Below are 14840 nucleotides of genomic sequence, written 5' to 3'. Positions count from 1 at the left end.
CATTTACTAATTTCATGAGATTTTTAGATGAAATCATACAATATATTAGATTGATATATTGATAAGTTCATGTTCATCAAACTCAAGTGGATACACAACACTGCTCTGAGGATCTTATTTCACTGTCTTGAGCAATGGTCACTTTCTGAGATGGGTATTTCATACCGCTCCCTCCATTGTCTAAACTCTAATCCTTTCTCTTGCCCTTCAGGCCTTTCTGGAGGCCTCCAACCTCACTGCCACCACATCAGTTCAAATTCCCTTTCACTCCCACTTGAACTGTTGCAGTATCTCCTTAGAGGCTGATGCCACCCTTGTTTTGTTATGGCCCCATTCCATGGCTCTAGCCTTTGGTGATGGGTACTAGGGCCTAGGGGTGATGTGGTGGAGTCAATCATTAAAAAATCATTTAATGAAGTCCCACAGTAGAGGAAAGGTAAGGAACAAAAAGGTGAATGAGGAAATATTGAGCTTGTTTTTTGGCTGAAGAGAGGAAACCAGTAGAGAGAATTATGATGCAAAGAAAAAGAAGGGGAATAATTAATGGACCAAGGCCCCAGAGTGTAGAAATGTATTCCAGTAAAGACATCTTCTTACTCTGAAACAGTTGAGAAGTAACAAGGATTTGTTGAGTGTTGTATTGACAAATTGATGCACTTACCTGTTCTGCTGGCTTCCTACCCTAAACTCAAATCTGAAGATGCTATGGGGGTGAGTAGGTACTAGACAAATTTATTCAATACTTTGTTTAATTACTTCCTAGGCCTTTCTATGCCTATTGGAATTTGACTGTGACTCACTGAATGTGAATCATTGTAGAATGTACATTGTATTAGAAACTGAAAAACTAAAGGAAATTTAAGTCAAAACCACAATGAGTTATTACATCTGTCAAGATGGCTGTCATCAGAAAGAACATGTAACAAATATTAGGGAGGATGGGGAGGAAAGGGAACCCTCCCTCACTGTTGGTAAGGTTGTGAATTGGTGTAGTCACTGTGTAAAACAGTAGAGAGGTTGCTCAAAGAACTAAAAATAGAACTACCATATGATCCAGCAACTCCACTCCTGGGTATATATCTGAAAATGCAAAAATAATAATTAAAAAAGATACATATACCCCAGTGTTAAGCAAACTAAGGGTGTATCAACAGGTGAGTAGATAAAGAAGAAGCAATATGACAATGGAATACTACTGAGTCATACAAAGGAATGAAATCTTGCCATTTGCATCAACATGGATGGACTTAGAGCTCATTATGCTAATCAAAATGTCAGACAGAGAAGAACAAATACTGTATGATATTGCTTACATGTGGAATCTAAAAAATACAACAAATACTACCCTTATTAACTGATGGCTTATTGTTTATGCAACCATTGCAAAGCTCCAAACCCACAGATTCAGTTCATCTTTGGGCAGGGTTCTTGGTATACTATTTTTTTGTAAACAACATGCATGAATCTTTAGTTTTGGAGTAAAAGTTTTAACGTTTAAATAGTGCTGAATTTCAGCTCAGTTTGGGAGCACTGAACATCAGAAGCAGGCAAAGAGATTGGGATCAACAGCAACATTGCATATAAAAGGACAATAGAGTTATAAATCCACTCTATTCAGTTTCAAAAATGACAGAGGTAGTATATTCGTACACATTTCTTAGAAACTTATTGATCAAACAGACATTAGCAAGCTAGAATGTTTGAATAACATAGTTAATATATCCAGGATAGTAGATTTATACAGAAATAGAAATGTAAAATGGAGAAGGCAATGGCACCCCACTCCAGTACTGTTGCCTGGAAAATCCCATGGATGGAGGAGCCTGGAAGGCTGCAGTCCATGGGGTCGCTAAGAGTCAGACACGACTGAGTGACTTCACTTTCACTTTCCACTTTCATGCACTGGAGAAGGAAATGGCAACCCACTCCAGTGTTCTTGCCTGGAGAATCCCAGGGACGGAGAAGCCTGGTGGGCTGCCGTCCATGGCGTCGCAGAGTCGGACACGACTGAAGCGACTTGGCAGCAGTAATGTAAAATATGCATAGAAAATTTTTGGCATTGTTAAATCTTCATAAAACATTAACAAAACTGTATAAATACTATGTGACAAAGAAATTCCAATAAATAAAAGAATACCACACAAAACAATTCAATCAGATTAGAAATCAATAGCAAAAGGAAAAATAAAAAATTGGCACATGTTTAGAAACTAAAATCATACCATTCAATATCCTTGTGTAGATATTTCATAATTAGAATAATTATGAATTATCATTCATAAATTATTAGTACTAATAATTTCATAATCAGAATATATGAAATTGTTACATGATAAAATTTATGGCATATAGTTAGAGGTAGTATTCAGTAGAAAATTTAGAGCTTTAAAACATTTGCTACAGTAAAAACAAAAGTCAAATGAACTGATTGGTCTTCTATAGAAAGAATTAACAATGAAAGAGTTAAGCCTGAGTAAGAAGTAAACAAGAAAATTAAAATTATGACAATAATTTTTATATGTAGCATTTATTGACCCTTTCTAATGTTTTACTCACTTGAGTCATAATAAGAAAGACAAATGCAGAAATTAATGAAATTGAGTAAAAATGGTAGAGAACATTAATCAAACCAAGTTTAGCCATTTAAAAATATAAATTAATTTAAATTGAATAAAATCATTTTTCTGTTGAGCTTTATCAAATTGTCAAGGAAAAGATAATTCCTACTCTACTAATTTTTTTTTAGAAAGCAGATATATGCCCAATTCATAGTGTAACTGGCTAGAAAAACCATTCTTCCAAACATGAAGATGATATGAAAAAGAAAATTTTAGGCCCCTGCACTTAGAAATGCAAGTGCTAAAATGTAGTAAGATACTAATTAAATCTAACAATGTAACGTTTCATGATTAAGTAGAATTTATTCTAGGGATTCAAATGTGATTTAATAACAGAGTTTCTATGCTAATGGATTAAAGAAAAAAATCACATTAATTGAAATAAAAATGGTATAGAAAATGTATTTGATAGCATCCAATTACTGTTTGTGATTTAAAAGGTCTGGACAACTAGATATAAATGGAAAACTATATAACTCAATAAAAAGCAGTAAACATTACGTATTGGTGTTTAATAATACAAAATTCCATGTCCTGGCTATTATAAACAGTGCTGCGATGAACATTGGGGTACTCGTGTCTCTTTCCCTTCTGGTTTTCTCAGTGTGTATGCCCAGCAGTGGGATTGCTGGATCATAAGGCATGTCTATTTCCAGTTTTTTAAGGAATCTCCACACTGTTCTCCATAGTGGCTGTACTAGTTTGCATTCCCACCAACAGTGTAAGAGGGTTCCCTTTTCTCCACACCCTCTCCAGCATTTATTACTTGTAGACTTTTGGATCGCAGCCATTCTGACTGGTGTGAAATGGTACCTCATAGTGGTTTTGATTTGCATTTCTCTGATAATGAGTGATGTTGAGCATCTTTTCATGTGTTTGTTAGCCATCTGTATGTCTTCTTTGGAGAAATGTCTATTTAGTTCTTTGGCCCATTTTTTGATTGGGTCATTTATTTTTCTGGAGTTGAGCTGTAGGAGTTGCTTGTATATTCTCGAGATTAGTTGTCAGTTGCTTCATTTGCTATTATTTTCTCCCATTCTGAAGGCTGTCTTTTCACCTTGCTAATAGTTTCCTTTGATGTGCAGAAGCTTTTAAGGTTAATTAGGTCCCATTTGTTTATTTTTGCTTTTATTTCCAATATCCTGTGTACAAGACAGCAAAAGAGACAATGATGTATAGAACAGTCTTATGGACTCTGTGGGAGAGGGAGAGGGTGGGAAGATTTGGGAGAATGGCATTGAAACATGTAAAATATCATGTATGAAATGAGTTGCCAGTCCAGGTTCGATGCACGATACTGCATGCTTGGGGCTGGTGCACTGGGATGACCCAGAGGGATGGAATGGGGAGGGAGGAGGGAGGAGGGTTCAGGATGGGGAACACATGTATACCTGTGGCGGATTCATTTTGATATTTGGCAAATCTAATACAGTTATGTAAAGTTTAAAAATAAAATAAAATTAAAAAAAAAATAATACAAAATTCCCCACTTCCATCATTACTCTTCATCACTGTATTGGAAGTACTGACCAATGCCTCAGATAAGATAAACAAATAAGAGACATGTCAATCAGGATAGGTTAGATTATGCCGCAAGTCATAATAACTAAACATTTTAGTTGCTTAAAAGCCACAAGAGTTTATTTTTTGCTCATACTAAATGTTCTTTATGGGTTGGCAGAAAGCCTGGACTCATTGACACTCAAAAGAGGCAGACTGGTGGGATAGCTACCATCTTAAACATTGCTAGTCATTGTATCTGAGGGAACAGGGCAACTTGGGAGAGTCTGGTGAAAGTGTTAGTCACTCAGTCGTGTCCAACTCTTTGCAATCCCATGGACTGTGGCCCACCAGGCTCCTCTGTCCATGAAAAGGTCTGGTATCCACAGTTAAATTTTCTGATTACAAAGTGATAATATGTCACCTGTCTCAGAACTCAGTTGGCCAGAAATAGTCATATGGTTCCACTGAAGAAGGTCCAGAGAGACAAGATATGGAAATATTGGTGGGTATTACTAATAACTATCACAGAAGGATATTAACTGAAAAAGAAGACAAAAAATTGTCTTTTTTTTTTGTAGATTTAAGAGTGTTTACATAAACTGACAAGAAATATAAAAAAATTGACAGTCCAGTTATCATAACTAATAAGATCTTGTATCAATGTTGCTGAAAATACATGATCAGCTCACAAAAGCCAATAGTAGTGCTAAACATCACCTGTGCATACGTCCATTGCCTTTTCTCCACTAACTGTGGATGAATATTTAGTTTCATGGCCACTTTAGAGCCAGATTCTAATTTCTCTCACTTATTCAAACAGATTACAACTCTCTATTCTTATTAATTCTGGAATATTTCTAGAACTCAAGCATTCTACAAGTTCTTACAAATCTTAAAATAATCAGCAAAGTTCTCAAACATTCTATGAATGCTCACATCTTAAGAATATACAAGTAATAAATGCTGGAGAGGGTGTGGAGAAAAGGGAACCCTCTTACACTGTTGGTGGGAATGCAAACTAGTACAGCCACTATGGAGAACAGTGTGGAGATTCCTTAAAAAACTGGAAATAGACCTGCCTTATGATCCAGCAATCCCACTGCTGGGCATACACACTGAGGAAACCAGAAGGGAAAGAGACACAAGTACCCCAGTGTTCATCGCAGCACTGTTTATAATAGCCAGGACATGGAAGCCACCTAGATGTCCATCAGCAGATGAATGGATAAGAAAGCTGTGGTACATATACACAATGGAGTATTATTCAGCCATTAAAAAGAATACATTTGAATCAGTTCTAATGAGGTGGATGAAACTGGAGCCTATTATACAGAGTGAAGTAAGCCAGAAAGAAAAACACCAATACAGTATACTAACGCATATATATGGAATTTAGAAAGATGGTAACAATAACCCTGTGTACGAGACAGCAAAAGAGACACTGATGTATAGAACAGTCTTATGGACTCTGGGGGAGAGGGAGAGGGTGGGAAGATTTGGGAGAATGGCATTGAAACATGTAAAATATCATGTATGAAATGAGTTGCCAGTCCAGGTTCGATGCATGATACTGGATGCTTGGGGCTGGTGCACTGGGACGACCCAGAGGGATGGAATGGAGAGGGAGGAGGGAGGAGGGTTCAGGATGGGGAACACATGTATACCTGTGGCGGATTCATTTTGATATTTGGCAAAACTAATACAGTTATATAAAGTTTAAAAATAAAATAAAATTAAAAAAAAAAAAAAAGAATAATCCTGTTTTGTTGATTGCACATCCACCTCTAACTCCTGTCCCATTTTATTGTTACAGCTAAGAGTAAAACTTGAAAGAGCTGTCTGTTCTTGCTATCTCCAATTACTCTTCTTTCTTTTTATCCTGAATCCATAATCTTTTACCATTCTTTCCATGATGGTTAATGGCTTCTGTGTGGCTAATCCTGTAGTTACTCCTCAGGTCTTTACTAATTTGACCTATCATTAGTATTTGATTAAATTAATTACTTCCTCCTCTAAACCTCTGTTCACTTGGCTTCTACAAAATAGTAACCTTGTAAGTTTACTCCACTGTCACTTGTCACTCTTCGTAATCTTTGTTCATTTTCTCTGCATCTCTGGAGATACAGATGTGGGAGTATACCAGGATCAGTCCTTGGACTTCTTTTTTCCCCTTTTCTTTGTTCCTTGGTGATTTACTATAGTCTTTTAAGTTATATGGTAATGTTACTTAAATTTATATCTTAGAGACAGATCTTGCCTCTGAACTCCAGACTCACATATACAACTGTCTATTCCAGTCTCACTTGAGTGTTTAATGACATCTAAAATGACCTTTTAGATCCCTTTTAAAAAAGACATCTAAAAGATGAAGGGAATTTTTCTCCCTTAATTTGTTAAGTAGTCTTCCATTCGGTAAATGGAAACTTGATTCTGTAAGTCATTCAGGATAAAAATTTTGAGATCATCAATGATCCTTCTTTCTCTCCCATATTCCAATTGACGTGTTGTCAATGAATCCAGAGTCTGACCCCTTCTTTCCTCTTCCATTGCTACTAAATCATCCAGATCACCACCATCTCTTATTTACCCTGTTGAAATCGTCCCTAACTGGCCTTTTTTTTTTTTCCTACTCTTGCCCCACTAGCAGCTTAATTTCAACACAGTGTCCAAAGTAAATCTGACATGTGGATCAGTCATGGTTCTCCTCCTATGTCCCAGCCCACTCAAAGGCAGTGCAGGGCAGTGTGTAAGAGGAGAGGCTCTAGAATTAGACTGTTGGGTTGGAATCCCAGTTCTGTCACTCACCTGCTGCATGACCTCAGGCAAGTTCCTTAAGCTATGAATGTATGTGCGTGGTTTCTTCACCTGTAAAGTAAGGAATGATAGTAATAACTATCTCACAGTGTTATTAAGGGGATTCAGTTCAGTTCAGTCGCTCAGTTGTGTCTGACTCTTTGTGACCCCATGGACTGCAGCACTCCAGGCTTCCCTGTACATCACCAACTCCCAGAGCCTACTCAGACTCATGTCCTTCATGTTGGACCATCCAACCATCTCATCCTCTGCTGTCCCCTCCTCCTCCCACCTTTGATCTTTCCCAGCATCAGGGTCTTTTCAAATGAGTCAGTTCTTCACATCAGGTGGCCAAAGTATTGGACTTTCAGCATCAGTCCTTCCAATGAACATTCAGGACTGATCTCCTTTAGGATGGACTGGTTGGATCTCCTTGCAGTCCAAGGGACTCTTAAGAGTCTTCTCCAACACCACAGTTGAAAAGCATCAGTTCTTCGATACTCAGCTTTCTTTATAGTCCAACTCTCACATCTATACATGACTGGAAAAACCATAGCTTTGACTAGGTGGACCTTTTTTAGTAAAGTAATGTCTCTGCTTTTTAGTATATTGAAGGGATTAGATAAATTAAAATGTTTAAAACCCTTATAATATTGCCTGGCAAATAATACAGAATATGTTTTAGCTGTTACTGCTATTTTAATAAATACTTATATTGACTTTTAAGACTTTATACCATCTACCCATCCTAAGATAAGCTCTGTGGTAATCAGAAACTTTTGTCTGTTTCCCCAGTACACAAAATAATGTCTTTTTAATAAAGGTGCTCCATAAATATTTGCTAAGTGAATTAATGGATAATAGAAGAAATGAATTCAAAACGGCCAGTTCAATATAATGGAGATCTCAGAATCTAGTCCTTATTAAATGCTATAAATTGCACCATGAATCACAGGAAACAGAAGGACTTTTTAATTAATATTGTTGAAGGCATTGGCTTTTTATGTAGAAAAAATGAACACTGGTATTTTTAAAACCTACACCACATAGAAACCTAAATTTAAAAACCGTGATTTTTTTAGATAAACCCCTAAATCACAAACCCTAACAATCAAAAGTGGGTTGGGCAAAACTAGCAAAAGTAAGAAAATAATGATTAAAGCATAGATAAATAGAGACTAGAAAACAGTAAGAAAAAATAGCAGTGAAACCAAGAGCTGGTTCTGTGAAAAGATCAGCAAAACTGACATTGAGTAAAGTCACTGAGGAATCTTGGGGCAGGAGACCTAAGAAGGAAAATTGTATGTTCTGTTGGTGTTAGTTGCTCAGCTGTGTCCGACTCTTTATGACCCTGGTCTGTAGCCCACCAGACTCCTCTATGCATGGAATTCTCCAGGCAAGAATATTGGAGTAGGTAGCCATTCCCTTCTCCAGGGGATCTTCCTGACCCAGGGATTGAACCTGGGTCTCCTGCATTGCAGCAGATTTCTGTCTGAGCCACTGAAAAGGATTGGGGCTATTATAATTTGAACAATAAAAGGAAAATGACTTTTTATATCCAAACTGATGAGGGAATACTTGTTACTGATCTTGTGAGTCATTTTATATAAATAGGATCATAATATGCATACTGTTTTATGACTTACTTTTTTTCTTTAACAATATGTTGGGAACATATTTCCATGAAGTAAATATATAAATGTGAAAAAATTAAGGATCTCAGAAAAAAAGTAGGTTGGATTGACTACATTTAAGTTTTGTTTGTCAGTGAAGGACATTAAAGATAGCAGACAACTGACAAATTGGGAGCTGAGAACCATAATCAGAACACTGGAAGCCAAAGGATTGTTATCTAGAACATAATAGAAATATCTGAGTACCTTTGGATCTGCAGTTAAAATAACATAGAAAATAATTCACAAACAAGGAAATCAGAATGTCTTATAAGAGATTCTTACCCTCATTAATAATCAGAGAAATATAAGTTAAAAATCATATAATCCTTTATACTTTTCAGATTGGTGATATAATACTGATACCATCATTAAAACTCCTCAGATTGGTATAAGACATTAGGATACTAGCAAACACTGGTGGTGGTAATGAAATGGGAACCCTCATATTCTTCTAGAGAAAGTATTCAGTTCAGTTCAGTTGCTCAGTCGTGTCTGACTCTTTGAAACCCCATGGACTGCAGCGTGGGGTCCATGGGGAAAGTATAAATTGGTAGAAACCTTGAGGGGAGAGAAATCTGACAATAGCTCATGAAATAACATATGTGTATCCTCTAAAACTCCCACAACCCTGTTCTTGGTTACAGACTCCTCTTCAACATGTCTAAGGATGTGGCCTGTGTCAGTCACTATTTGTGGTGGTGGAAACAGGAGGAAACTGTCACTGGGGAAATAATAGGTAGAATGAGGCTGATGCACACAGGGATCTGTTGTGTAGCGTTTAGGAGCAATAATTAAGTAGCTATCGATCTATCTATCTATATATACATATATATTATATATTTAACTATGAGTTACAGTTGTTTTTATATATCTATGTATTTTGAAAGTGTATTATTGAGTGGAAAATAACAACCATATTCAATGCAATTTATTTAAAGTAAAACCATATATTCACATGAAATGATCCCTATTATCTTATAAAAATATATACGTATCCAAGGTAACATGTTAGAGATGCAGAGACCAGAGGGAGAAGAAATGTGGTGAAGGTGAAATTCCCAAGTTGAGAAAGCCCTTTGGAGATGTGTGGTGATGGCAAGGTGTGTACATCTACTATGGAGGAATGAAGGGCAAAAATGAAGATCATCTCATGGCAATAATTCTTCTTCAGTGATTTTGCACCTAACTACTTCCCTGTGTGTGTGTGAGGAGTGATGCCTCCAACACTAGACCAGGCTGCAAGGCCAGTGCTGTGTCTGTATCTGATGTGCTTATTATGGCTGGAGACATGAAGGCCATTGAGAAGACCTCTGCCCATCAGTGCAAATAACACACCTGGATCCTCCAAATGCCTTAGTCTGGAATTCCTTCAGAAATGAGCATAAGAAGTACAGATTCACAAGAAATCACATTTCGGGCCAGAAAAGAAATTGAAAGCATAAGGAAAAAAGACCTCTACCTTTTCATGTAAGTAATGAAAAAGGGCAACGATTTCAAATCTTTACAAAGTTCAATATCTAAAAACACCACCACCATGTCTTAGATTGTTCACATCAGACATTAACCACAGTTTTGGACTTTGTCATTCTTAAGATATAGCCACTATTGCTTAAGTTCTTACTGTGCTCTGGGATACACAGGCTAAAAGCCATCCCTTCTGCCCATATTTCAATAAAATCAATGTAAACAGTTCATAAATTGCCTAGAATACCTGTCAGCACACGTCTCTGCCAGTTTGACCTGTGATTGGGCTTGTGTTTAAAAATTTAAGTCCCTAGTATTATAGGCAACTCCCAAATATTAAATCGATTTTATTTCAAAATTTATTTTATGACCTTATTGTTGGGAAATGAGATTGTCTTATCAGATAAAAGGATTGTTATAAATGGTGTAACCCACTTTCCTGGGCACTGGGCCCGCTCTGAGCAGAATTCTGAAAGTATGAATCTTGGCAGTTCCCCTGCAATACTCACAGGTGATGCTTCACGTGCCTGGCACACCCATCCATGCACACACCTACCCAACGGGAAATCACACCGATGCTTCAGCTAAAGAGCTGTTCCAGAGGAATTGCAGGTGAAGAAATGGGATGTATTGTTTTTCTAAATCCCTGGATCTCAATCCTGCTTTTCAGAAGAGGAGATCAGAATCCTGGCAGGTGGGTGTTAGGTGCAGAAGCTGCCCAGGTGATTCTGGGTCCCACTGTGTTGCCAACCAGCACCAAAGTCATTCCAACACTGTTCTCTTTCCTCCACGCCTGTGGTGTCCACCAGGGCTGCAGGAGCAGCAGACAGCTCAGGGGGCCCTGGCCTGAAACCCAATGTGCAGGGGAATTTAGGACCTCACCCCTAGTGGCTGTGGAATCTGGCAGGTGTCCAGAATGACAAACTCTTATCCACAACTTTACCCTCACTTTATTGTCTAGTATAACACTGAGGTTCTCAGAACAGGACACCTTCTCTGGTTTTAGAAATAAGTGATCAGGATGTGACTTTTGTTTCTTTTTTCTTACTTTTTTATTGGAATATAATTGTTTTACAATGTTGTAAAACATATATATCCCCTCCCTGTTAAACTACCTCCCCCCCACTTCACTCTCCCACCCCTCTAGGTGATCGCTGCAGGTTCCCACTAGAAATCTATTTTATGCATGGTATTGTATTTATGCCGATCCTAATCTCCCAGTTCATCCCATACTCCCCTTCCCCTTGCCCCCATGTCCACAAGTCCATTCTCGACATCTTCTCTATTCCTTCCCTGCAAGTAGGTTATCTGTACCATTTCTCTAGATCCCAATATATGTGTTAATATATCATATTTGTTTTTTTCTCTCTGACTTACTTCACTCTGTATGACAGACTCTAGGTCCATCATAGAGTCTGACCTTTGATTGTGATAAGCAGAAAAAAAGAAAAGTCAGACCACATTGTCTGAAGTGAGAGGGAAGGGGTGAGATTCTGATACGGGCTCCCAGTGGACAGCCAGGTCACCATTTGTGTGTTCATTCGTGCAGTCTGCCAACAAGCAGTGAGATAAACAAAAAGCGCTCTGGCCAAACACTTCTCTAGGTTCTGGCAATATGGAAGGGAGCAAAGCAGATGCAGGTCTGCTTATAAGTAGGTAAAATAGGTAAAATATCCATAAGGCAGCACTAAGTGATAAACAGAAAAATAAGAAAGGGCCCCAGGAATTTCCCACGTCTGGGGGAGTGATAAAGAAGGCCTTGCAAGGGGGTGACATTTGTGTAAAGACTTAAAAGGGTGAAAGTGAGCCATGTTGCAAAGGCAGGTGGCATGTCTGGTATAGGGGAGGGACATCAAGGTACCTGGTATGTGCCCTGAGTGGGAGCAAGTGAGAAAGAATCTGAATAGAAATAATGAGAAAGGAGGTTTATTTGATTCTGGAAAAACAAAAAACAAAAACTGCCGTGACAGCGAAAGGACACAATTCCCTTTCTCTTGCCTCTCTCTTGAGTTCTGGAGCTTTTGCAGCAAGACTGAGATGGTCTGCATCCCCTGAAAAGGCACTGTATTAGTTTTTACCAGGACTTAAACTTTCTTCCTCCAGTACCCCCATATCCCCAAATGTTTTCTTCTCTTCACATTAAACACTATTCTTTGCTTCCATGAAGATGAAAACAGCTTTGTGTTAGAAGAAACCAGTAACATAGAGTTCTCACTTATGAGCTTGTCAGTAAGAATAAATCTCTAATTGAGGTACCATCCAGCACCAGGAGGAACAGAGTCCCTGGGCCATTGCCTTCACCTGTGAGTCGTCTCTGAATCAGGGGCTGTAGCTGGTGGTTCAGTGCATTTTCCTGTTGTTTACTCTGGAACCCCCAGGCTCATCAGGAACCCTGCTTGATGTCTTTTGGAAGTGATGGCACACATTTTATGATGGGAAGGGGCAAAGATGACAGGCCTTGGACCAAAAAGGAAGCTTACCTGTCAGTTGGCGTTTGCGGTTTGCTGCCTGGGGTACTTGCCAAGCTAAAGGCAGGGCCTAGGGGAATTCAGGGGCCCGTGCGCCTTCTGAGAGCAGACTTACCTGAAGAAATGCCCCGGACCTTTGCTGTTACGGTGGTGAGTCAGGGAGCAGGAGGTGGGGGGCACAGCTGGGGTGAAAGTAGAGAGGATAAATTAGTCCAGGAAACAGCAGGCCAAGCTTCCAGAGGAGCTGCTACCACTACCTACTGCTTTGAAGTGAAAGAAGGCCGACCAGAGTCAGATGGCTCAAAGGGACCCAGAGGTGAGAGAAGAATCATTCTCAGGAACCTCAGCACCAAAATAGTTGCATTCAGGATGACCCAACCCAGATTTAAAGTCAACCAGGTCACACCTACCCCCGCCACACACACACACACACATCCCCCACTCTCTTACTCTCTTCTATTATCTATCAGTTATCTATCTGTCTGTCTACCTACCTACCTACCTATCAATCAAGCTATGAAAAGACATAGTCAAACCTACATTGTCAAACCTAGAATGAGGATAAATAGGTCAAATCCTGAAATCTGTTTTTTTGGCATCTAGACTGGAATTAAGAGATTCATTATTATGTCAACAAATATTTATTAAGTGACTAATGCATGTCAGTAAACACACACACAAAGATGTATCAGTTTTCAGTATGATCAGTGGAACACACACATTTATAAAGACTCAAGGTCAAGAATCTGCCTGCAATGTGGGAGACCTGGGTTTGATCCCTGAGTTGGGAAGATCCCCTGGAGAAGGGAAAGGCTACTCCAGTATTCTGGCCTGGGGAATTCCATGGACTGAATAGTCCATGGGGTCGCAAAGAGTCAGACACGACTGAGTGACTTTCATTCACTCAAGGTCACTTCTGAGCCTCAAGTGAAGAGCCGTTTTCCTAAATTGGATTTTAAATTCAAGGCTTTAGCCAGGTTAAGCAGAGGGCTGGAAAGACACTGCACGCAGGAATGAAGACATTTCAGAGCCTTATCTCCTGGGGGTGTTGTGAATTATTTGCAGGAAACACACTTGGGGTTGTGATCTAATATAATTTGGGGGAAATATACAAAATGTATGGAAGGACTTTTGATAATGAGAGAAAAAATATGTTGGAAGACCAGGAGTAAACATGCTGAATAGTTGTTTTCATTATAGTAAAGGACTGTTACGCGTACAAACTTTAGATTATTCACAATACTTAATAACAGATTTGAGGTAAGAAACTTGGTTTAATTGATTTCCTTACTATTCCCCCCTCCACCATACTCCTCATCCAGAGTTCCATACTTTGAGTAGAATCTCTGAACTTAACCTAAAAATTGAACCTCAACTCACCAGTCAGGCAGTGAAAGTGAGGGAGGGGACAGGTGTGCAGGCTGGAAAGCTGGTGATCCTCATGTGCTGTGGCAGAGTGGGCATAACTTCCTTGTGATACCTTGGAAAACTGACCACACCCTGACTAAGCCTGCAGCTTTAGGGAAAAGGAAAACATTCAGAATTCTGGGGTGTGTTCTTGTTGGTCATTTCAGCAAAGACCTGCCGGAGCAATGCACTGAGGCCAGAGCACAGCACGGGGAGAACAGAGCTTGGGGAGGAGAGAGGTGCTCTTCCTGCAGATTAAATCCTCCGTGACAGAGTTAAGTCAGGTGAGGTGCAGCAGAGCGCCACACTTCAAAGGAAACAGTTAACAGGTGGCTCTGAAGAGTTTACTGAGCAGAACTGGCGTCCCTAACCTTCTCCCCAACCTCTTGTTAAAATCTCTGGAAGGCCAGATGAGACAAGCTTGCAGCAAACATCAGATTTAGGAAGCTTCCTTTTCTATCAAGCCTAATTTTTCACATAGCCTTTGGGTGCTTAGTCGTTATGGCCTTTGGCTACCCACATGAAAAGCCAAAGGGTCAGAGAACAGGCAGATCTTAGAGTCTAGCAAATCGAAGAGCAGCGCTGTCTCTGGTGGCTCAGTGGGTAAAAGCATCTGTCTATAATGTGGGAGACCTGGATTCGATTCCTGGGTCAGGAAGATCCCCTAGAGAAGGAAATGGCAACCCATTGCAGGACTCTTGCCTTGAAAATCCCATGGACGGAAGAGCCTGGTAGGCTATAGTCCATGGGGTCACAGAGAGTCTGACACAACTGAGCGACTTCACTTTCACTTTCAATCCTAATCCATTGTGAAGATACAGGTGGCTATGAGAGGGGGGTTTAATCCACTTTGAAATTCAGGAATGTTCTGACGCTCCATCCTTTTTCCATGTTTAACTTCTTGATGAATC

At 39.3% G+C, this 14840-nt stretch overlaps 1 long non-coding RNA gene across 1 annotated transcript; it reads right to left on the bottom strand.

Annotated features, from left to right (window-relative positions):
* Positions 1-2772: 2772 nt before the first annotated feature.
* Positions 2773-14133, bottom strand: LOC129657189 (uncharacterized). Its single transcript, XR_008716594.1, has 4 exons — positions 13903-14133; positions 12638-12704; positions 6927-6986; positions 2773-3760 (listed from the first exon to the last, which is right to left on the bottom strand). It is a non-coding gene; the product is annotated as an uncharacterized LOC129657189 (long non-coding RNA).
* Between the last annotated feature and the right edge of the window lie 707 nt (positions 14134-14840).

Source organism: Bubalus kerabau, chromosome 7 (genome assembly GCF_029407905.1).
Source record: "Bubalus kerabau isolate K-KA32 ecotype Philippines breed swamp buffalo chromosome 7, PCC_UOA_SB_1v2, whole genome shotgun sequence".
Lineage (NCBI taxonomy): Eukaryota > Metazoa > Chordata > Mammalia > Artiodactyla > Bovidae > Bubalus > Bubalus kerabau.
This window is presented reverse-complemented; position numbering and strand designations above follow the sequence as displayed.